Source organism: Oryx dammah, unplaced genomic scaffold (genome assembly GCF_014754425.2).
Source record: "Oryx dammah isolate SB20612 unplaced genomic scaffold, SCBI_Odam_1.1 HiC_scaffold_25, whole genome shotgun sequence".
Classification (NCBI taxonomy): Eukaryota; Metazoa; Chordata; class Mammalia; order Artiodactyla; family Bovidae; genus Oryx; species Oryx dammah.
The window spans coordinates 32,157,644-32,181,491 of NW_024070209.1; the positions used below are offsets into that span (position 1 = coordinate 32,157,644).

The window sequence follows — 23,848 nt, forward strand, 5'->3', positions numbered from 1 at the left end:
CTTCATGAATATTATTGAAAAAGTGCTGAAATAACCCAAATCCAGGACCTCATATTCAAATGGAACTTTAAATACTGAGTTGTTGATTATAGTTGGTGATATTGTGGTATCTGATTTATTTTCTTGAACAGGTTAAATGAAGTTAAAATTCTAGATTGCAATGTCAGACTCATCTTTAGAATCATTTATATACCATGTTACTCAATTAAATATCTACCTCTTACAACTAACTAGTTGATATCTCTAACCTTTCTTGTCCTTAAATGGTAGTGTCAGATTTATAGACTAGCAAATTATGCTGTGAGTATGCATCTTTCCTTAATATGGACAAACCAAGGCAGAGATTAGAAACATGGATTTTTCTGTGTTTATTATAAAAATCCTTTGTAACTTAATAAGTCATGGGTTTGGGTATTTAAAAGGATTTCATCCAGAGGAAAATGGGGTACACAGGAAATATGGGAAGTCCTCACAAGGATAATGAAGTCCTCCCAGACTTTCTTCCTACACTTTGTTTAATTTCATTAATAAAAAGTCAGGTCCCTTTGTTCATTCTTCTTTTAACTTTTTAAATCTATTCAACAGATTTGAGAGAAGACCTCTTTGTGAATTTAGGAACATTTTTCCTTACTCTTGAGAGTGACTGGTTTACACAGGCTGGTTCAGCTCACACACTGATTTAATAAAAAATGCAATGCTGTGCTTACTATATTAGAACTACAAAGGTTGGTGACAAGTGTCCTTGATAAGCCATATTAGTATTTAACTACCCAGTGGATCAGGAGTTTTAAAAATAAGCTGATGAAGCACGGAGTTGATGTCATTTACTCTAACAGACTCTGGGCTTATTTTCCTGAACTTTGGAAATATGTTGCCTTTAGCTTCCAGAATAACTGTGAAATTTGAGCCTCCTAGTAGCACTCAGAGAACTAGAGGAGCAGAATTAAAAGGCTTTGGAGGAGTAGCAAAGTGAGGCAATACTGGGAAAATTGACTTAGATGTATTTAGAGAGGCTCACAAGAGTGCAGACAGAAAAGAATAGGAAGAGTTAACAGAAAGATAAAAGTAATTTATGAGACAGATGAAAGTTGGAACACAGGAGTAAGTTCCTGGATTGACTAAGTATTAACACAGAGTGGGAAGGCCGACTTAAAGCTTATAGAACAGATTATTTGGGGGATAAAGTGAAAGTGAAGTCACTGAGTCGTGTCCGACTCTTTGTGACCCCATGGACTGTAGCCCACCAGGCTCCTCTGTCTATGGGATTCTCCAGGCAAGTATACTGGAGTGGGTTGCCATTTCCTTCTCCAGGGGATCTTCCTGACCCAGGGATCAAACCTGGGTCTCCCACATTGCAGACAGATTCTTTAACCTCTGAGCCACCAGGGAAGCCCATTTTGGAGACAGGTATATGTTAATTTAGTTATGACTAAATCTAATTGTGTTATTTTAAAAACAATTCATTTTACTTAAGAGAATCCTACTGTTTCAAATTTATATTTCATTTAAAATATAATAACAGCAGCAACATTCTTTAAATCTGCTTATTAGCAATTTCATCATTTATTTTTAAAAATTCAGTACGTGGCCTTAACAATTTAGAAATATAGGGACAGCATTGGTCTTTGTTAGAATGGAACTTTCTGGCAAGGGCTCCTATTCTAGTTTAAGTTCCAATGTACTATAAGACAGACTGGTTTTTACCAAATGGATCAGTGAGTCTTAATCCCAGATCTGAAACTCTCGGCTGGTTACTAAGCTTCTAATTTACACAGAAGAATGAGAATTAAGATGACCAGGCAGCAACAAATGGCTTAGGGAGGAATGAGAAACAATTGAAAGTAATTTCCTCAAATATGCCTTTTCTTTTCTCTGTTTACATGTTTCTGTACAGTCCAGACAGGGATATGCAAGGGTGCTGTCTCATTTTATAACATATATTTCTGATAATTAAATCTTATGAACAATTGACTTCTTTTCACTTGTAAACATCTCTGCCGATTACTTTTTGCTGATTCTTAATGAGGCATATTATGAAACTTGGTTATCAATTTATCAAACACTTGCCATCTATGCTAATCATTGAGGTGTCTCTTTCTTGAATTATTATCTATTCATCACTGACAGAGTCAATCATGCATTTCTAAAATGACTTGATCACACATACTATTTATACAATCACTAATGATAAATTATCAAACCAAACCTATTTAATAATACTGGAACCAACAAAAGTACCCTATCGGGGAGATTTCAGGGCAAATACCTTCCTAGATATGCTTTTTATATGACTACTTTGCTTTCTATCCAACAGCCACAGCCATCCTCATCATCATTACCCTCTAAAGAGGGTGGACTGAGATTAGAGCATTTGCAGAATTCCACCACAGATGCTTTTCACTCTAGCAGTGTTTTGCCAGCATTGCCTCTAAAAGATTGCTAGATGATAGTATCATGGAAGAGAAATGAAAATACTAGTTCATCTAAATCATAAAAAAAGTTCAGTTAGATTGTAACAAGGTAAAAAAAAAAGAGATTTTTTAAAGAACCCTAATAATTAAATATTATAAATCAGTACTACTTTTTGAGATATATTCTTAGACTAGAATAATGTGATCATTAGGGGAAAAGCAAGAATGAGATAAGGTAATGGAGGATAAAGAGAAAGTTAATAATAAGAGATATTCTTTACATTGGTCTAGTTGGTGCTTGATGAATATGTGTTCTGTAAATGAATGAATATGTGAAAACAAACAGATAGTAGAAAAGAGATTTCAAATAGGTAGCCCCTATAGCTAGATCACTCACCTAGAGCCAGACATCCTGGAATGGGAAGTCAGGTGGGCCTTAGGAAGCATCACTAGGAACAGAGCTAGTGGAGGTGATGGAATTCCAGTTGAGCTATTTCAAATCCAGGAAGATCATGCTATGAAAGTCCTGCACTCAACATACCAGCAAATTTGGAAAATCAGCAGTGGCCACAGGACTGGAAAAGTTCAGTTTTCATTCCAATCCCAAAGAAAGGCAATGTCAAAGAATGCTCAAACTACCATGCAATTGCACTCGTCTCACATGGGGTTGCACAGAATCGGACACAATTGAAGTGATTTAGCAGCAGCAGCACACGCTAGTTAAGTAATGCTCAAAATTCTCCAAGCCAGGCTTCAACAGTATGTTAACCGTGAACTTCCAGATGTTCAAGCTGGATTTAGAAAAGGCAGAGGAACCAGAGATCAAATTGCCAACATCCTCTGGGTCATCGAAAAAGCAAGAGAGTTCCAGAAAAACATCTATTTCCGCGTAATTGTCTATGCCAAAGCCTTTGACTGTGTGGATCACAATAAACTGGAAAATTCTGAGAGAGATGGGAATACCAGACCACCTGACCTGCCTCTTGAGAAACCTGTATCAACAGATATCATCTCAAGGGAGAAGCCATTTTGTTGTTTGGATGTTATTATTTTCTAGGTTTTATAATTTATAGGCTGTTTCTTTAACAAGATAAACTACCTGCATACTGGATAATTTTCTCCTTCATAAATCTTTTAAATCCTTAGTTTTCAAAACTTTACATATTAATTCCATTGTTCCTCCTTACTGCCATTTACTCTCAGAACTGAGCACTCTTTAGACAAAGTTTCATTCCTAATGATACCTAGCCTGTCAGTCACTGAATGTATTAACATCTTTTTTGTTAGAATTTGAGCTTTGTGACATTTCAAGTAGTAGTTCCATGAAATATCCCAGGAAGATGGGTGAGAGCATAGTGTGTAATTTTCAAAATAGGCAAAACAGAAATTTGACCATTTACTTAAGGGAGTAAAAATATCTTGGCTTTGAAAATGTGTAGAATGGATTTATAAGAAAATGAGGAAAACTAAGCTATTCCAAAGTAGGTCATTTCTCCTTTTGGATTTTGTGAAAATTTTGGATAAAAAGCACATTATTCCTCAATTTTTTTTTCATAGAACCTTCATTTTTCCTAGTATTTTATTCTCTGTGGTTTGATGTACAAGGGCATTTTTGAATAGGAATAAGAGGATTTGACCTACTTAAATAGGCTTAATCTACTATTTCTTTTAGGGCTTAGCTGGTAGAGTCCATCTGCTATGCAGGAGACCCTGATTTGATTCCTGGGTCAGGAAGATTGGAGAAGAGATAGGCTACCCACTCCAGTATTCTTGGGGTTCCCTGGTGGCTCAGATGATAAAGAATCTGCCTGCAATGTGGGAGACCTGGGTTTGATCCCTAGGCTCAGAAGATCCCCTGGAGAAGGGAATGGCTACCCACTCCAGTATTCTTGCCTAGAGAATTCCATGGACAGAGGAGCCTGGTGGGCTATAGTTCATGGGGTCACAAAGAGTCAGACACGACTGAGAGACTTTCACTTCACTTCACTGTTTCTTCTATTTTCTCTATACGTGAGAAACTGACAAAATCACTGCTCACTTGCAACTGACGCATACAATTCCCAGGGCAAGAAAAAAATAGAGAAGAGAATTATGCTACACAAAACACAGATGGCAAACAGCCCTAAGACATTTTCAGATCAACAGGTGTCCTCTCAAGAGAGAAACCAGGTTGTTATCCTTGTTGCTATTCCCGAGGATTTGTACTTTGAGGACTGGGTCTCTACCTCTATAAAGTATTGACATAGTAGATTATGTTCTCCCTTGAAACACTTTATTTTCTTGGCTTCCAGGATGTCACACAGTAGTTCTATTTTTCTCACCTTGCTGGCCACTTATTCTGTCTCCTTTGATAGTCTCTGGCCTTTTATTACATCTGATTATTGGAAGATGTAATACTTCAGCTTTCATACTTCTCCATCTCAACTTCTTTTCAGAGTAATTTCTTCTGATCTCATGACTTTAATCAATGTGTGTGTGGAGGTGCTTAGGTTTGAGTCTCCAGCCCCAACTCTCCCGGGAAATCCTGATTCATTTGTCCATCTGTAACTTGGTTTCTCTACTAGGATGTCTACTACACATGTCAAAACCAAATTTTTTATTTTATGCCTCAAAACCAAGGACTTTAAAAATCACTAAACAATAGCAATAACAACACACAACAATGAAAACCCCTTCTTTATCCTGCCCCTCTCTCCCGCCCTCCAAAGAGAAAGCTCTTGATTTTCCTTTTCTTATTTTTTTTTTTATTTTCCAATTTTTTATTTTCAATCTGGACTTCCTCTAGTGACACCACCATTTTCACAGTTTAATGGGTCAAAACTAAAAAAAATATATTTACTCCTGTTTTCTCTCCTCACATCTAATCTGACAGCAAGTGCTATCCATTTGGCCACCAAAATGAATCTGGAATTTGACCACTGCTTGTGTTCAAACAACCATCACAACCACTCTCTCTGTATGGACAACCAGCAGGGCATCCTAAAAGATTTCCTTTTCCCATTCTTCTCTAAACTGAAGCTAGAGTTCTGTTTTTTCTTTTTTTTTAAATAAAAGCCATTCCCCCCCAAAAAAGCCATTCTTAAAAAATGATCGATGGCTTAAGACAAAATTCAAGTCCTTTTCAATAACCTGAAAGAAATGACAAGGAATCTGGCCACCTCTTATACGGAAATGGCTCCTAACATATATATCAGCTCTAGATAAAAACAAAACAGGTCCTTTATATGTTTGTCTTAAAATACAGTCTAATTTCATTCTCTTCCATTGAATATATAACTATCATTTTCAAGGTACTCCTACTCCATTGAATCCTGCAGAAGACAACAAAGTGAATCACAATAGCTAACGTTTATAGAGTAATTTATACCAGGCAATGTACTAAAAGCTGGAGAGGTATTATACTATTTAAATCCCTTGTGACAGTTCGATGAGGTCTAAGAATCCCTACTTTAGAGATGAGAAACTGAGAGTGATTTGGTAACTTGTCCTACATTAGAAAGCTATTAAAGAGGACCTTGAACCCTTACATTTCTGATGGTTAGGTCTAGCTTACCTTGGCAGTTTTCAGTGTAGAGCTGATTGCCACTAGCAAGCCACAAGGACACCCCTGCTGACCCTAAAGACTCAATTAATCCAAACATGTGAGGTACTTAGGGATTAAGAAGGCAGATGGCCATTTTCCTGTGTCTATGGTGTCCTCACTAGTAACCTATTAAATAGTTATTGAATTACTAAAATTTAGTTTTCATAAACTAAAATTAGTAGTTAATAAAGTTTACTGAGAATGCTAATTCAATATCCTAATGAGAAATCTGGCTGCTGCCCAACACCTGGGAGTAATGCAAATAGCCCTTGGGACAGAAACACATGCTGATAGCCAAAAGTGCCAAGATTCAGGAGGGAGCTACTCTTTTATCAAAGCACTGTGGGCAGTGAGAGAAAACTTTTCAAGTCCTGTCATTCTTGCTTTAAATTTAAACTCCATTTATTTAACTCCATTATTTAAACTTACTTATTTATACTCCATTATTGTTGAGTTAACTCAGTAACAATTCTTTGCCTAACCCTACTCTATGCAATGACGCATATGTGAAGCAAAACTATTGGTGACCCACAACCGCCTTCAGGCTAGACTTTAGAACATCTACACACAGCAGACAAACAGGAATCATCTACATTCCCATTAGAAAGCACGTGATGTACATACCTCATTATGTTTGAGTTTTCCATATGGTGGTATTTGTCGTCAAAGTTTATTGTATGTTTGTTTGGAGTGGAATGGGTCATAAGGACTGTGGTCAAAAAATGACTGAGAACTTTTGTTTGAGGTTAATGACGTTGCTTGTGTTGCTCAAGTGCTTCCTAACGTAGTGTGCAAGAGAGGCCTGATCACAAGGCAGGGCAGGGAGAGAGAGATGTGCGACCAGAGAGGGTCACACAGCTCTTGGGTCCACATGCCGTCCATGGACTTGAACATTCCAGAGCTGTGAGTGTTAAAATTCAAAAACTCTACAGCATTCTATCAAGCAAAACACCAATGAGCCTATTTTTAGGAAAAAGTGCATTTTAGGTCATCAAAGCTTTGAACCTCAGGTCAAAGTTCTTGGGCATCACAGCTCCTTCCGAGTTGCAGACATATTCTAAAGGGGAAAAGGGAAGGATGCTGAACTCAGTGCCTTGGTTCTCTTTGAGAAGCAGCAAGTTGCAATCCTAATCCACTTCTGAAAGCAACCACAGGACCTGAAGAGGTGTTGTGCCAGGCTCCACCCCAAACCCTAACGACTGGCCTGGCTGTCTGAGGTCAGACCATAAGAGCCAAACTCTGTTTTCTGTCTTACTCTGGCCCTGTGACAGCAACCATGGGAAGTTTGGTTGTTGTTGCATTTTGTAGCCAACACCTCAAATGACATGAGAAAATGAGCCAGAGGGGATAAACTACTAGAGTGACAATCAGTGACACTGCCACTCTGCCATCTGTTTTACATGCTTTAGGACAGAAGCACGTAATGCCTATCAACCTTTGCCACAGTGCAGAGAACTGTCTTCTAAGGTTCTCTGGTTGCTGTGATGCAATGCAGGCAAAGAACAACAAAGACAATGAGTATTCATCGACGAGTATTGATTGAGTTTCTCTTGTGGGTCGTGGACTCTGACACATGGCTTGCATACTTAATAGCAGCAGCAACCCGGAGCAGTAGGTCCTGTTATTGCATCCATGGTACAAATGAGGACACCAAAGCCTACAGAGAGGTTCACTGGCCATTTCTCCACCAGGAAACAAGCTCCTAATGTTCCTAATCTGAACTTTTAAGCTATTTTTGATTTAAGAATTGATCGAGAGGACCCTTCTTTCACAGTCGTTTTCTGGCTATTTTCATTAAAAAGGGTAGGAAAACAGTTGTGTTTAGAGTGGTGAAAGTAGAAAAAATTTATTTTTTAGCCTTTAAAACCCTTTGATTTCATTGACCCAGTTCCATATTCCTTTAGAGTAATAGAAACGTTTATGTATAAAAAGGTAAAAAAAAAAAAGCCATTCTAATTGCAATCGACCACTCAACAGAGTAAAACTGCAAAACAAAACAAAACTCTGCAACGTTCTAGAAACAGTTTTCAGATACTCAAAACAAAAGATCACAACTCTGCAAATAAGGGGAGGATATTCTGAACTGCTTAACGTAGAAAGAGAAGAATATTGAACAAAATCATGATCATCATTTTAGTTTCAACACTGTTTTACACACAAGCAAAATCTGGTGACTATGAATTAAAAAGCTCTGGAATTTCTCAGGTCTATAGACTCTTTGGGTGTTTTTCTCCTACTAAATGGGATTGATTTCTTGGCTGTTTCCCCAATAACTCACTCAGCACATAGAACTGTTTAGCAAACCTGCATTAAGTCTCCACTAAGGTCAGTGTTTTCATAGATTCAAACACCACAGAATTTTAAAATTTCTGTCTGTGCTAAAGCTTACCGGCTATTGTTTTCATTATTGTAGCATTCTTATTGTTGTCTCTTGAGAAAGTACAACTGGTAAAGCCAGGTAACTAAAGAATATGTACAATTTGAATGCAATGTTATTCAAGCATTGGAATTCTATTTAAATTTTTTAAAATGAAAATACAGTCAAGGAACTTATTATGTTAGTGAGAAAAAAATAAAATGAACTGTGGAGAACATACATGCATGCATCTTATGTAGAAAGCACATAAGACTCACACATATGTATGTTAGTGAAAGTGTAAATAATTTATTATAGTGGATTAAACTGAGAAAGAGAATTACCATATGTATAGCATCTCCCTGTATAGAGAAGTCCAAGAGATATTTTCATTTGCAAGAGTGTGGTCACTGGGAATAAAGGGAACTACCTTTGGGCAGGATTTACGTATATTCAGTTGGTTTGGAAATGTAATTGTTTCCTAAATAGGTGGCTTCCCCATGCATTTTCTACTCTCATTTCTAGAGTTCCACTATATCCGGCTTGGAAGTATAAAAGGTGATACAGTATTCCATTATCAGCCTAATGATGGGGCTGAGAGTTGCCCTGCATTTCAGCTGGCCGTTTCTCTTATTGATAATAGGGGGTTGGGAGAGTAGGTGTACAAGCATATACACGAGATAAACTTTCTTTCGACTCAGCTGGAATAAACTATAACCTGTCTGGGCAAATATGTGTGTAACTATTTTCAGAACTGATTTGAGGCCATAACGGATTTTAAAACGCATAACTCAAACAGAGAATAAACTTGATTATTCTACTCTCTCTCTGTGTTTTTATGTTTTTCACTTAGATTTTAAAGGGTCATGTTCTTAGAGGACCTGTATCTTTTTTGTTTTTAAATGTCTAGTATATGTGAACTCAAGGAGAGACAGAAAGGCTGCTCCTATGGCTTGCATAAAACTGGGTTGACATAACGAAAGATTTGGAAGGAAATATTTTCAATTATTGAACATGACTGCCTCCCAAGGAAGAATAGGTTATTTGCATTTTATTTTATATTTCTATGACTTGCTCAATATTTTAAAAATTTCCTAGTCATGTTTTCTACTATGTTAGAGGGGAATGCATCTTCCCTTTCCATGCTGGAGGATTTTACTTTTTCTTCTCAGTTTCTCTCTCTGCCTTTGATTGGGAAATTTGGCAAAAATAATTAGGCAGGCTCCATTCAGCCCCATGCTTTCTTCCCCTTGAGAGAACTTCAAGTGGGGACTCTCAGTCTCTCTGTTCCTTCAAGGGCCCTGCTCCATGGATGCATCTGCCCAGGGTCCCCACTTGTGTGCCTGGGAGCTGGGCTTGCCTAACCAGGATTCAGTTAAGCAGGCTCAGGTCACTCTCACAACTTAGTCATGTTGTTCAGACTGGTCTTGATCAGTATGAGTATTTTTTTTTTTAATTAAAAAAGAATGTTGTCTTGGCCATGCTATGAAGCTTGTGGTATTTTATTTCCCCAACCAAGGATTAAACCCAGGCCCTAAGCAGTAAGAGCATGAAGTCCTGTCCATTGCTATCCACTGAACCACCAATGAACTGCCTGTTATGTGTGTTCTTGAAAGCCCGTTTACTTTGCAAAAATGCACACTTCTCCAAATCGACACAACTGTGAAACCAGAACACTTGCAAAGCTAATAATCATCCTAATAAAATATTATCATTTAAAGTCATTTAATTTTTAATAAATACAGTAAAGAACTGGTCAGTTGAAATTAAAAGGTAAATGTTGCCTGAAGGATAAGAGTCTGAAAAAGAATTGAGGATGCCAGGTCATGGAGACATGAGCAAAGTACGCAAACACCAGGAGAACAGTATTATCCACACTTGTAAACCAAAGCTTGTGGCCTAACTACATCCCAGGAAATAATGTAAGCTGAATAGGTAACTATACTTGGCTCCTTGATGTCTCGACCTGTCTGAACACTTCAGTTCAGTTCAGTTCAGTCGCTCAGTCGTGTCCGACTCTCTGCGACCCCATGAATCGCAGCACGCCAGGCCTCCCTGTCCATCATGCAACTACTGCTACTTGCTGGTGTAGAACATTAACAAGCCAGAAAACTACAAATGAAGGCTGCAGATTGACTCCCCTTTATAGTGATGTATTTCCTATGCTTTTCCATGTTATAGAAATGAGACACACAGCAAAACAGATTAAACTGAAGAAGATATCTGTTTTTTCATCCACTTTCCCCTAAAGATCAAGGATGCTGTATGTTGGACGCTGCAAAGAAACCCAATTACTTATATAGATATAATAAAAGAGGGACATAATAAATAATAATAACACAATTGATAATAATTGGTAATATATAACAAACATTATAAAGTGTTTCTTACAATACTTAGATTTGTTGTTATAATGGACATGGGAAAAGCAAAACATTGATAAAACTTAAATAAATAAGTGAGACCAAAAGGCATCAATGCCTGGAGAACAAGATAAGATTCTCATTAGCAAAACCACAAGGATATCCTAAACCAGAGAGTTTCTAGGTAAAGTGGCATTAAGCAGTTTTCACTGGACTTTATTGGAAGTAGATGATGGTGTTCAAAACATAACCCCAAAATAGGACGCCTGAATATCTTAAACTGAAGGCATTTGAGAAATGTGTAGGAAGAACTTGCTGACCTTCCTTGGAAGTAGGAAGTAAAACCCTCATTGAGAGGCGCTCTCCTTAAACCCAGAGGAAAGGGGCATCATATTTTCCAAAGACAAGGGATACAGAGGAATCTGAAGGAAAAGACTTTGCTATGTTTCCTAGTTTACTACTCCTAGCTCATATGCTTTATCCTATTGCATTTTCCCACGACTCTCCACTTTTCATCAAACTTAGCATGAAAACACTAAGGTTTAACCATTTCTTTAGGTCTTCATTCCTTAAAAAGGCTCACACGTCATATAAAACTTAATTCAATAAGTTTGTATATTTTTCACTTGTTAATCACTTTAGTTATTGGGGTCCCAGTTGAGAACTTAAAAGGGTAGAGGAAAAATATATTTTCCTCCCTTACATTAGTGTGAACAAATAAGCTTACACTTGAAGTCTGTATACTAAAATCAAGAAAGTGTCTTAGAAAGCTAGAATTCTGAATGCTGAAACTTAAAAAAAGTGTGCTTTGGACAAACAGGAGTGCTTTGCAAACGGAAGAGTGTATTTTATAAGATTGAGTAGAGGGGTTTCCCTAGTGGCTCAGGGGATAAAGAATCTACCTGTCAATGCAGGAGACACAGGTTCAATTCCACGAAGATCCCACATGACATGGAACAACTAAGCCCGAGTGTCACCACTACTGAGCCTGTGCTCCAGAGCCCTGGAGCTGCAGCTACCGAAACCTGTGTGTCCTACAGTTGGTGTTCACTGCCGGAGAATCTACTAGCACACGAAGACCTAGCACGGCCGAAAGAAAAAAGAGTGCGTAGAAACTGAAGATACAAATATATTTCAGTGTTGTGTAGCAGATAGGTCTTTAATTGATTATTCAGTTGTAGTGCTGGGTAATCATTTCAAAATAACATTTCAGGCCAGTGAGTTTTACGAGTTGTGCTGAGAGACGCTTCCTCTAAGACTGAAATACTGCAGTCCTTTCCTATTTTCGAGGAAAGTGAAGTAAGGAATGTAATATCTCAAACTTGAGTTTTCTCCCAAATTTGAGTATCTTTGGCTGTGTCTCTAGACTGTCCTCACATGTGATACCAAGCATTTGTGCTCAGCCTTTGAGGTTCACCTTTCGCTTTAAATTTGGTAAGATGCTTTATATTGACAAGGTTTTTTCAAAAAAATATTTTTAAGAATTGTACTGATTTATTTTTGGCTGTTCTGGGTCTTCATGGCTGCGAGGGCTTTTCTCCAGTTGCGGCTGTCGGGAGCTGCTCTTTGCTGTGGTGCTCGGGCTGCTCACTGCAGCAGCCTCTAGGCACGTGGGCTTTGGTGGTTGCAGCATGTGGGCGCCTGGGCTCTGGAGCACAGGCTCAACAGCTGTGGCACATGAGCTTTGTTGCTCCACAGCGTGTGCGATCTTCCTGGGTCAGGAATTGAACCTGTGTTTCCTGCATTGGCAGGTGGATTCTTTGCCACTGAGACTCCAGGGAAGCCCTCTGATGAGTTTTAGGCTGTTCAAAGGAGAATCATTTTTAAAATCTATTTTTCAGATGCAATGTCCTGCTAGTAAAATTATTCTTAATGTATATGTTTGAATGAAATATTTATATTGAAAGTGGTTTGAAAAATCACTGCAGAAGAGTAAAAAGAACTGCAGGAGAATCAGAGAATGAGATTCTGTCCTCTGCTTGGAAACTAGACATGTGCCCTTTGGTAAATATGATAACTAGATACTGGCTTCCCCTTTCCAAGAGGGGGTGGGAGGAAGGATGAATGACTGGTTTAGAAAACAAAATTCTCTAAGATTTTTTCCAGTTCACAAAATTTGATTATTCCACTCCTTCCATAGCTTGATCTGTGGTATACCAATGAGACGCTAGATACTGGACTAGACTGAAGGCAGCTGGGCCCCTACATGATAAATCATCAATTGGTTGTCTCTAACAGCAGGAAAAAAAGGGCAACGCCATAGAGCATGATGGGAAAATTCCACAGTGATACCATCTTGGGGTGGGCAAGTTCTCAGGAGAGTTTATAGTTGGCATTTTATTTCCTTACAAATAAGCAAATAAACAAATATCTCATTTAAAGGTGCCTCAGAATGCAACCAGGGTGATTTTTCCCAAATCCTTTGTATTTCAACATCTTTTTGTTATATTGAAAGCTGGGGAAAACTATGCAAACCGATCCAGAGCCTTTCCACTTCGGGGAGACCTGGGCTCAGATTATGTGCTTCTGAAGGTGACTTTTCTTCCCCTGCTGGCCTGGGGTGAGGGAGGCCAAAAGCATCCCCATGGAGTGAACTGAAGGTTTGACACGACAAAGTGCTCATCTTTGGACCTTCCTAGAGCAGCAGCCTCTTTATTCTGATTGGATCTGCAGAAAATAATAACTCTGAGGGTCTCAGACAAGCATTGTTTATCTTCTTCTATCTATTGGCCTGTTTGGAAAATAAAATTAATCTGCAGCAGATGAAAAGCAAGCACAACAGGCATCTGCTACAAGTATCAAGGGATCAAAGATACAGAGGCTTCGTGGCTTTTATTTTTTTCACAAGTTCACTACTCCCATTAAATTTAAAAAAGGAAAGATACAAGAGAAGCTATTTTTATGGGAGAGTTGATATTTGCTGTATCAGTTATAATTTCTCTCATAGCTTTCATATAGATACCACCACCCCCCACCCCCTGCAAACACACACATTCCCGTGCTTAAATGATAAAGTTTGATGAGCACTTTTCAGTGATGAATATCAGCTGCTGTTCTAATAAATGCAAAAAAGGATCTCGGGAAAGCACAAAGTAGGCGTGGGGGAGAAAAAAGAAAAAAAGAAAAACAAACCAAAAAACTGAATAGAAGGAGGAAAAAACCCCACCACCTTGGAACTGTAAACAGCAAGCAAAGCTGAAGTTCAATGCCATAGTGCCCCCTGCTGGGAGATGTTAGAAGTGGCGTCTTGCAGACAGCAAATCAGTCTCTCACCGGTCACAGAAAGGGGATTTTGTGCTTTTTAAGGAGTCACTTCATTAAAAGGAATATGTGTGTATTGTTATCTATTTCCTTTTACACAACCAAGATTGGGACTGAGAATGGGGACGGGGACCGGTAGGATTGGGTTATGTATAAATATTCCAGAGCCCATTAGGAGAACTAGGCCTTGTTGCCGGCTCCTCTGTATTCTTAGTGATATTGCTCAAAGCTCTTTAACCCTCAGATCCTCATCTGTAAAATGCATGTAACAATAATAATTCATCCATTTAATGCAGAGGGCTCTTGCAAAAATGAGATTACACAGGGGAAGAAAAAAACACTTTAAATGTTCTAGCACTAAGCAAAATGAGTATGAATTTAGTAAGGCTGGGGGAGAAAGGACACTTCCATTCACAATTAAACCAACTTCTCCTAGAGTCATAAGAAGGTGCTCCAGGCTGGACACACCAGGCATTGTCATCATGCAAATAGACATTCAAATTCCTATAACATCACCTGATTTCTAAGGACTCAGCATTATCTTTGATTTCCATAACCATTGCTCAAAATTTTATTTCAAAGAATATAGTATACACTTAAAGGGGTTACTACTGGTTGATGAACAGAGAGATGGAGATGGGTAAAGGAGATTAAGATAATTTCTTACACTCTGTAATCACTGCTGTCTAGCTTTTGGTTCTGTGCTTTCAGACCAACAACATCTCATCACCTGGGAGGTTGTTAGAAACACAGACTTCAGGCTTCAACCCAGGCTACTGACTCAGAATCTGCATTTTAACAATTTCCCCAGAAAATTGTTATACACATTCAAGTTTAAGAAACTCCACTCTGGACTATTTAGGCTATAAATTCTCTCTGGCTATATATATATACATCAGTTGATCTCTAATAAGCATTTACAGAATAATATTTTTGACTTGGCTTTATTTTAACAGTATATTGACAACTACTTATAAAAATGAGGCTGGAAAGAAAACTGTGGTAAAGGATAATTCATTTTCATGAATCTTAACAGAATATAATAAAATGATTTTTATAAACATAATATTGTATAACATTACTTCAAAATATTTTATAGCTTTTTAGTACAAATTTTAAGATAACTCTTACATTGGCAATAACACATGCCTACTTTATATTTGCTTGTATTACCTGTGCGGATAGAACTTTAAAATGCAAATTATATAAGTAGAAGAGAATTTAGAAGGTCAACTCAAGTCTAATCAGATTTTTGAAAAAACCTAGTTAAGTTTTAGCTTTCACTAAAGATATAATCTACCTAATCTATAAGATGTTCTGAGTTGCTGGAACTAAATCATTGTACTAGCAACAAATAGGGCCAAAATTATCCAGGCACAATTTTAAAGTGATCCAAACTTGGAAGACATGTGGGCAGGTGTGAGAATGGAATCCATTCCCTTTTTCACACCCACCTTCCCCCCACCCCCTGACACATACACACTTGCTCTTTTTCCTTTAGGTGTTTTTTCCCATAGCTATGTTCTGAATAATAGGTTAAAATAATTTAATGCCAGTGGTTCGGCCAGGATAGTCCCTGTATAACCAGCTCTTGCTATAAAATTATTAATTCTTCTCCTTTTCTTTAGTACATTGGCTGGGGGTGAGTGAAGACACCTGATTAAACCAGCTCACACTAAGGAATGTGGACGCTAACAGTTTTCTGTAACCTCCTAATGGGGACCCACAAAATTGTCAGGATAATTCATATACTGAAGTGAAAAGCTCCCAAGTGGATCTTCATGTACTTTAAGGAATGAAGAGTTTCAGATTTGATGGGGAAGAGGTTTAATGTAGGCTCTGGCTACAGAAGTGATGTCTGTGGGTTATCTCCTCGAGTAATAGCAGAAATCCCTAAAATGATGGATTTCAGAATTTGTGGAGTCTCTTTCTCTGAATTTGTCATTGGAAACATTAAAAAAATATGTGCCCTGCACTAAAGTTGGATACTGAAGATCAGGAAATGTTTTGAGGAGGTGCTCTTAGAAGTACAGGAATTTTGACTGTCTGTTCAACTGGAGGGAAGCTTTTAAGGACAGGACAAGCAACTTCACTTGGGAGAGTACCAGGGCTTCCGATCTGTTTCTTCTACTAATCTGAACCCAATACCAGGCACACGAGCACGGGGTATTGTGCCCATATCTCTTAGGCTCTTCATATTGGCTCTCTTTTCTCTTACCTAAAGCTTTGTTTCCAGATGCTCTTGACAAATGTTCTGGTCCGGGAAAACTACCCCTTCCCCAACTTACTATGCTAAGGTGGACTTTTAAGAGAGGACAGAATGTGTGTGATATGCCCTATCATTCCGCCCTTCACAAATCTTTTACGTAGACACTATATCAGGCCTGAACTACATGATATACACAACTTCTTGTAGCTTCCATTTACAGTAAAATCTTAGGGATTTTTCCACTTGTACATTTACAGATAGATGTTGATTGACACAGAAAAGTTTCTTTGTCAATGTTCAATGGAGATGTAGGCTCATTGCACATGCCTGCTGAACACAGGAAGCAAAGACTCTTTATAAAAGGGAGTTGGGGACAACATAGAAAAGACAGTCCTATGGCAAGCAATGGTGTCCCTTCAGCTCAAAGGCTGGATTTGACTTATACATGGACAAACTCTAAGAATTGGAAATGAACCGAAAATGCCTTAAAGACAGCACAGACTTCCAGGGACACTGGGATTTGCTTAGCATGCAGAAAAGACTGCAAAGAAAATAAATAAAAATGTTTTTCCATGATGTAAAAGTAATCCACATGTTGTTCAGAACCCAATTTGGGGATTTAAAGAAACCTAGTTTTCACCAGAGCATATTTTCTATTCCCTATCTGCTTTCTTTCTTCCAAACCTCTCTTACTTTTTCTTCTATCCCATGGTATAGCAGGAAGCAAATAGAACTGGGAACCAGAAGACCTAGTGTTCACTCATGTTGACTCCTGCCTCACACAACTCGAACTCAGTGGTTAAATTCTCCAAGGAATCAATCACATTTGTATGACAGAAATACTGTACTCTAACTATAAATAGTGATTATAGGAACAATGATAATAGCTAACTTAATAAATACTTCCTAATTGTCAGTCATTGTTCAAGGTGCTTTAGATGTTTACATTGATTTAATGCTCCCCAAATCCTTCACGGTAGGTAACATAATTATCCCCATTTCACAGACAAGGAAACTGAGGCACAGATTGGTAAAATCACCTGCCCACGGCTATGCAGCTGGTGTGCAGTGGAATCAGAATGTGAGTTCAGGGGTCTTGCTCCAGAGCCTATAGTTTTTCATGTTAGTTCTCCTCCTCTGATACCTTTTCAGTCCCTGATTTTTATTTCACATCATGTTTTCCCCCTGTTTTCTGCTTTCTATAAACTCTGATACCTCTAGCAGTAAGTCTTTAAATAATGGTTTCACATCTATTGGGGGAGAGATGATGGGAAAACCACCATAAAACATGATGGAACTTTTGGGAGAAGACACAGTCATAAATTTGATCTACTAAATAACAGAAGAAACAAAGAAGAAAAGGTTAACCCTTTAGGAAAAAAAAAATATATATATATATATATATATACTTTTAAAGTCTATATAGATCTTTTGTAAAAAATGCAAAGGAAATGTTAAATAAAATGGTTTTAATTGTCTTTTCCAAAATGTGGTTCCTTATCTCTTGAGTATTTTGTTGACAGCACCCAAATTCTACTTTGCTTTAATGACCTCCGCTTTTCAATAAGAAATCCCATCTTAGCATAAATTTTACTGTTTGACTCTGCAGTCAAGAGGACCCCTCATGGCCACGTCTAGCCAGATGTCAGTAGGATCCGAGTGAAAAGGCAGGAAAGGAAAATCATATTCATTATAAACTCATGACATACCAGGTATCAGGGATGTCCATGTGCATAATTCATAACTGTGAGTTCAGCATTTCCATTTAACACAGAGACAGTGAGTGCACAATATTTTTTCTCTGGTTTTTATCTGATGACTAATTCTGCTCCATGTACTTCTGAAACCATTAGCTAAAAGGAATAATCTGTTTGGGAGATAGTCTACAAACCAGGTTATAAATCCAATCCTCAAATGCAATTTTAACCTATGGAGTAATCCTTTTTCACAATAAATTTATGAAGTTCAGTTTGTGCATTGATTGATCATTCTGGGATACAGGAAGACCTCAACTCACAATCTTGAGAACTTGGAACACTGACTCCAGTACTTACAGCTTTATCCATCACATCTGGATCACAGAGAATGGAAAGGGAGGCTATTTCCTGCAGACACTAGGATAAGCCTGTGGATGTTATTCTTTATGCATCTTTTAAAAATTACTAAATTTTTTAAAAATTATGAAAAAATTTAATTATGAAATTCCTATGGTCTCTCTTCTAACCTGACAAATGATGGGAAACCCTATATTGTTTCTATACTCTTCCTCATCTCTATAAAAAGATTTACTTTAAAAAACACGTGTAACATTTTCTTTCTTTGCTGCAAGGTATCTTTAACATTTCTGTCATCAACCTTCCACTTTTCTGCTCAGAAATGTACAAGGACCTCTCACAAGAAATGCTACCATTATCTATTCTGTATATGTAAACTATCCAAACTTTAAGATGCAAATAAAATTCTCTCTACTCACTTTGTTCGGCCTCATTACTATCATTCCCCTCTTAAATATTGTGGCCTTTAGTCTCTGTACAAGGCTCGTATTCTTATTTGCATTGTCTTCTCATTCTTTTTATACTTGTCTTTCCCATCCAATTAGATTATGTGCTAACTAAAGACAGAAGACTCAATAAATACGCGCTGTCCTTCACATATTCATTCAGTAAGGGTTTTCAGTGTGTACCATCTATATGTCCATCTGGCAAATAGAATAAATTAGTTATAATCCCAGCCCTCCAAGATCGCACTATCTAGAGTGAGAAAGTCAGGCCAGAATAAGGGGAAACAGTTCTAAGTCACACTGTAAGGAATACAAATTAGAGTCCACAACAGATGAACACAAGAATTTCCAAGCAGTAATGAGAATCCGGTTGAGGCTGTGCTTGGCACATAATCACAGTAATAAGGAATATTTATGGAGCATTTACCATGTGTACAAAATGTATTATTTCATTTAGTCCTCACTACAACTTTAGGCGCTGCTTCTATCTTCATTTCACCAATGATGCAAAGGCAGCTGAAGAGGCAAATGTTTGCACAAGGTTGCACAGCCTCCACAAGGCAGCCAGGGCTCCGTGGAACAAACTGGCTGAGGTGGCTTCAATCACTGCGCTATTTCTTCTTGCTTAGTTTTGATGCTCTTTAAGCGTTTGTTGAATGAATGAGATTACAGATTATGTGATAGCCATGAAAAAAGTATTCTTCCACAGACCCCAAAGTCTAAGGCCCCCAAACATTTTGGACTAACATAGATTTTGTGTGTAGGTGTGTGTAAACATACAAATACATTGGAAAATAATCCACTGTCCATCTTGTACTTTATTTGCCTCTTCCCTTCCAATAGTTAGATGGAATGGGTGGGGATGCTTTATGCCACTTCAAGTCAACTGTCTCATCCTCTCTCCCACTTCTATTTCTCTCTATATGTATATATTCTTAATCTGATTGTACCTTCTCAGAACAATATGAATAGAATGAGGAGACTAAATAGAAACTGCTAAGACAAGAATTGAGAAGAGAAAAGACAATTTTGACAAGTGGGATTTTTGAAGTGGCATTCTGGTTTATCTTTTGGAGGGTGTTGTTTACGGACCTGCTTGAGTCTGGTGTCTACCAAAGCCAAAAAAGCAGCTTTCCCCTGATTTTTTCTCCTATATGATCTCCATGTGGACTCCAAATGCTTAACCCTCCCTGCCAAATGTTGTAAAAATCTGTCTTTTGATCTCACAGATGGAAAACACTTATTAGTTTATGAAGCTCATCCACTTTGGGAGAAAAGCAACTCACCAAACACCATTCTCACCAGTCTTAGAGTTTCAAGTCCTCATAGATATTCTGACCAAACCCGCTCACCCTTCTTTACTCATGTGACTTCCTAAGCCAGTAGTAACCAAAAAAGGCCCTTTGCTTCTGTTTGGCTCCTGATGGTCTTGGGTTAAGATTCTCCTGCAAACAAAACCTGCTTATCCAGCAGTGCTCTCAGGCAGTGTTTTAGTACAAGAGGAACTGGTCCTTTGCATCCCTTGGTTATAACTAGGCTTGCTGCTGCTGTTTAGTTGCTCAGTCCTGTTCAACTATTTGGGACCCCATGGATGGCAGCCCACCAGGCTCCTCTGTCCATGGGGTTCTCCAGGTAAGAATACTGGAGTGGGTAGCCATTTCCTTCTCCAGGGGCTCTTCCCAACCCAGGGATTGAACCCATAGCTCCTGCAGCATCTCCTGCATTGGCAGGCTGGTTCTTTACTGCTGAGCCACTGGGGAAGCCCAGAACTAGGTTTTCCATTCCCAAAACTATAAAACTAAAGAAATATACACAAGCATTCTCTTCTTTCATATGACAGCATCATCTGGACCAGTTTAAACCTTCTACATGATAGACAATTACGCAGGTGTTAAAGACTTGGAATAAGAAGCATCCTTTTTGATTCCACCTCCACTATCTCCAACTTATTTGGTTTTCCGGATTTGACCTTCCCAGATGACACAATTTAAGTTCATTCTAATAGTCTCAAGAGAGAGAATGTAGAGTACTTTGTCAACATATGCAAATGATTAAATTTCCTATGAGATGAAATTATATGTTATCTGACAGATTATGATTAGGCAGTTATTTATAAGTGGACAGATCTTGTTTTTTCAAGGTTTTAACATGCTACTCTTCAGCTAATTAAAAAAAAAATGCATTGCTCTTCATTAGCAACAGGACAGAGACGGCAAGCCTCCCTCCACTCTGACGTGACATGCCCACTCGACCGCATCCTGACATTCCTACAGGACCCTTTTACTCTTGCCATGCTGTTCTCTGTCCTATGCCCTCCCTTCAGTCCCTGACCTGATATTTCTCCATCCCTCCCTGATCCCCTGCATTCAGGTAAGGATGCAGAAACTCCACAATCCTATTCTCTGATTTAACAAGTAATTTTTAAGACCTCTGCTAGACACTGACGATAGAACAAAGGCAAAACAAAACAAAACACAAAGCTAGAGGATCTCTCTAGATTTCTTTCTTCCCTGACAACAGTCAATAGGACTTGAAGGTCTGGCTGAAATTCACTCCCTCCCTAAAGCTTTCCCTGCTGTCTGGCCTATGTACATCCCCCCACTTCTGAATTCCTATTGCTCTTATTTTCTAAAACATGCCTGTGATACTTGGGGTACCTTCCATCTATTCTGAGCCCATTTTGTAACTATTGGCTTCTCAGAACTCTGCAGGATGTCAACTGCACATGTATGTGTGATGCATGTATATATAGTGTCAGCAAAATGCTCATGCTGGTTTTTCCAATAACATCTTACAGAAAAACTCAAACAAACATATTGGCCAAACCCATATATCAACAAATGCTTGTTCTACATTGTATATTCCCAGGTTAATGTCTGGAGGCAGAGACTATTCACACACTCATTCTCTCTCACAAAAGCCAGCATAGTATGTACTCCACAAAATGAATGAATAAATGAATAATAGTGCTTTGCATTCCCATAAATATTATTTTATATATTAGTGCATATATAATTTACATAAAATTCACATATAATGTGAATGTAATAACACCAAGTATATCAATATACTGTGAAAATTATGAAGATAGCTGATGCTGGACTTCAGCAAAGTTCAAAGCTATTAAATTTGGAAACCGTTCCTAAATATTCCAGAAATAATTTACAAAAATGTTATTAAATCTCACAGATTCCATTAACCTTTCCCATCACTCCCTTGCCACTCTATAACTAGAAGTATTGCAAATGCATTAAATATGGTTTTCCAAGTAAAAGACAATGATACAATACACAGAATAACAGAAAGGGATAGCTTCCTAGAAACAGAGTATGCAATGAATTTTCTTACTTCTTAAAAATGAAAAAGGAGACAATTATATTAACTGGAGGTCTTTGTATAAAATCAGAATACCAAGAAGGTTCACATTAAATCAATTAGAGTTAGAATTATTTTTAACTCCACAGATTAATCGATTTTCCCATTCACAGAACTCATTTCTTTGTTCTTTGAACTTTAGCAATCAGAACCCAGAGATTACAGTAGAAGGTACTCTTTCCATGGCTTACATGGAATTTAATCACTGTATTTTCACCTCACTTGTTTGACAAAGTACACTGTGGATTGGTTGAAACAAGCTGTTTTGTAATGTGACTACTGGAAGCTGTGATGAAGATATCATTTGTTCCAACATGTCTAGAGCACACTGCAGAGGTTCTGTGGATGTTCTGATGAAGCTTGGATAATGATGTGAATTGAATCCTCAGATCCATAGCATATTAAGCTAAAGCCTCACTAGAGGCATGTGGCTATAAGCCAGAGGAACATGTCTCATCTGCTCTTTACATCTGTTTGAATCACCAGATTTTAAAAATTTGAACATGAAATAAGCTACTGTGTATAAAACATAAAGGTCTAACTGTAATTCACTAAGTAACATCATAAATCATTATAAATATTGATTCCAGGGCCAATATTTTATCACTTATAGTTACTGTACATTTTGCATTAATTCAAGAGGATCTCATGACATAGTTTGTCACACTGTGAAATGCCCAATTATGTAATAACATAAAGCAAAATAGACAAAATTTGTAGGAGTTTATTAGTTTTGTCACTGTGAATGACTTTCAAATTCTCTATTCCTACTTTTATGAATGATTATTAGTAGTTATCCAATAGTATGAAAAATAAATCTTAGAATGAATGCTAATTGATTAGAAATAATCAAATCTATTCAGTGTGAGTGCTATTGATTAGAAATAAATGCTATTGATTAGAAATAACCAAATCTATTCAATATGAAGAATATAGACATGTTTTAAATAATTTTCCTTAGGTAGTTTATCATCAGATTATTTAATACCAAAAATTGCTTCTGATTTCTCTGAGCTCAGGATTTTGGGGAAAGCAGAGCTTATTGTGTGACCCTGTGTATGTGTGTCTGTGTGTCTGCAGAGTGTGTACAAGCATGCACAAGTGTATGCATTAAATTACTCTAAGGACTTCAAAATTGAAAAATGGCATGAAAACAGTACATTCAGAGATGTAGTTAATGTAAAAAATTTAACCTGAAGATTGAAGTTATCTTTATTTATTCATCTTTATCTCTGTAACTATCTGTGTATATCTTTGCCTCCTTTTATTTCTTATACATATTAGGGAAATTGGAAGACTGAGAAACTGAAAAACAATGGAAGGAGTTATACAGAAATATGGGCTGAAATATTTGTTTCTGAGATAAGAATAAAAGAATAACAAAATAGAGAATTGAAAGGCTTCAGATGGGACACATATAAATCAGAAAGCTGTAGGCTAGCCATGAGTAAGGTTGATTTATTCATTCAGCAGGAATCTGTTCAGTGACTATTCCATTGCAGTGATGTCCTGGGCACTAGGGATCCCACGGTAAGCAATATGGGCAACACTGCCTGTCCTCAATAAGCTCACTGCCTGTCCTCAATAAGGTCACACTCTAAGGTAGGGAAATAAGCAAGAAAGAGAATAAATAAGCTTTGTAGTAAAACAGATGGCCTTCTATTCTGTGGGACAAAATAAAGCAGTAAAGAGAGAGGGAGATTTGAAAGTTGTGGAAGTGAATCTAAGTTTTAACAGAGTCATTGGAGCAGACCTCATTGAGAAAATGCACTTTAACAGGGAAGGAGACA

The 23,848-nt window shown here is 37.8% G+C and overlaps 1 protein-coding gene across 19 annotated transcripts in view; it reads right to left on the bottom strand.

Moving 5' to 3' along the window:
* Nucleotides 1–23,848, bottom strand: part of NRXN1 (neurexin 1) — a 1,211,037-nt gene that overhangs the window by 502,542 nt on the left and 684,647 nt on the right. The gene's annotated exons all lie outside the window — the stretch shown is intronic.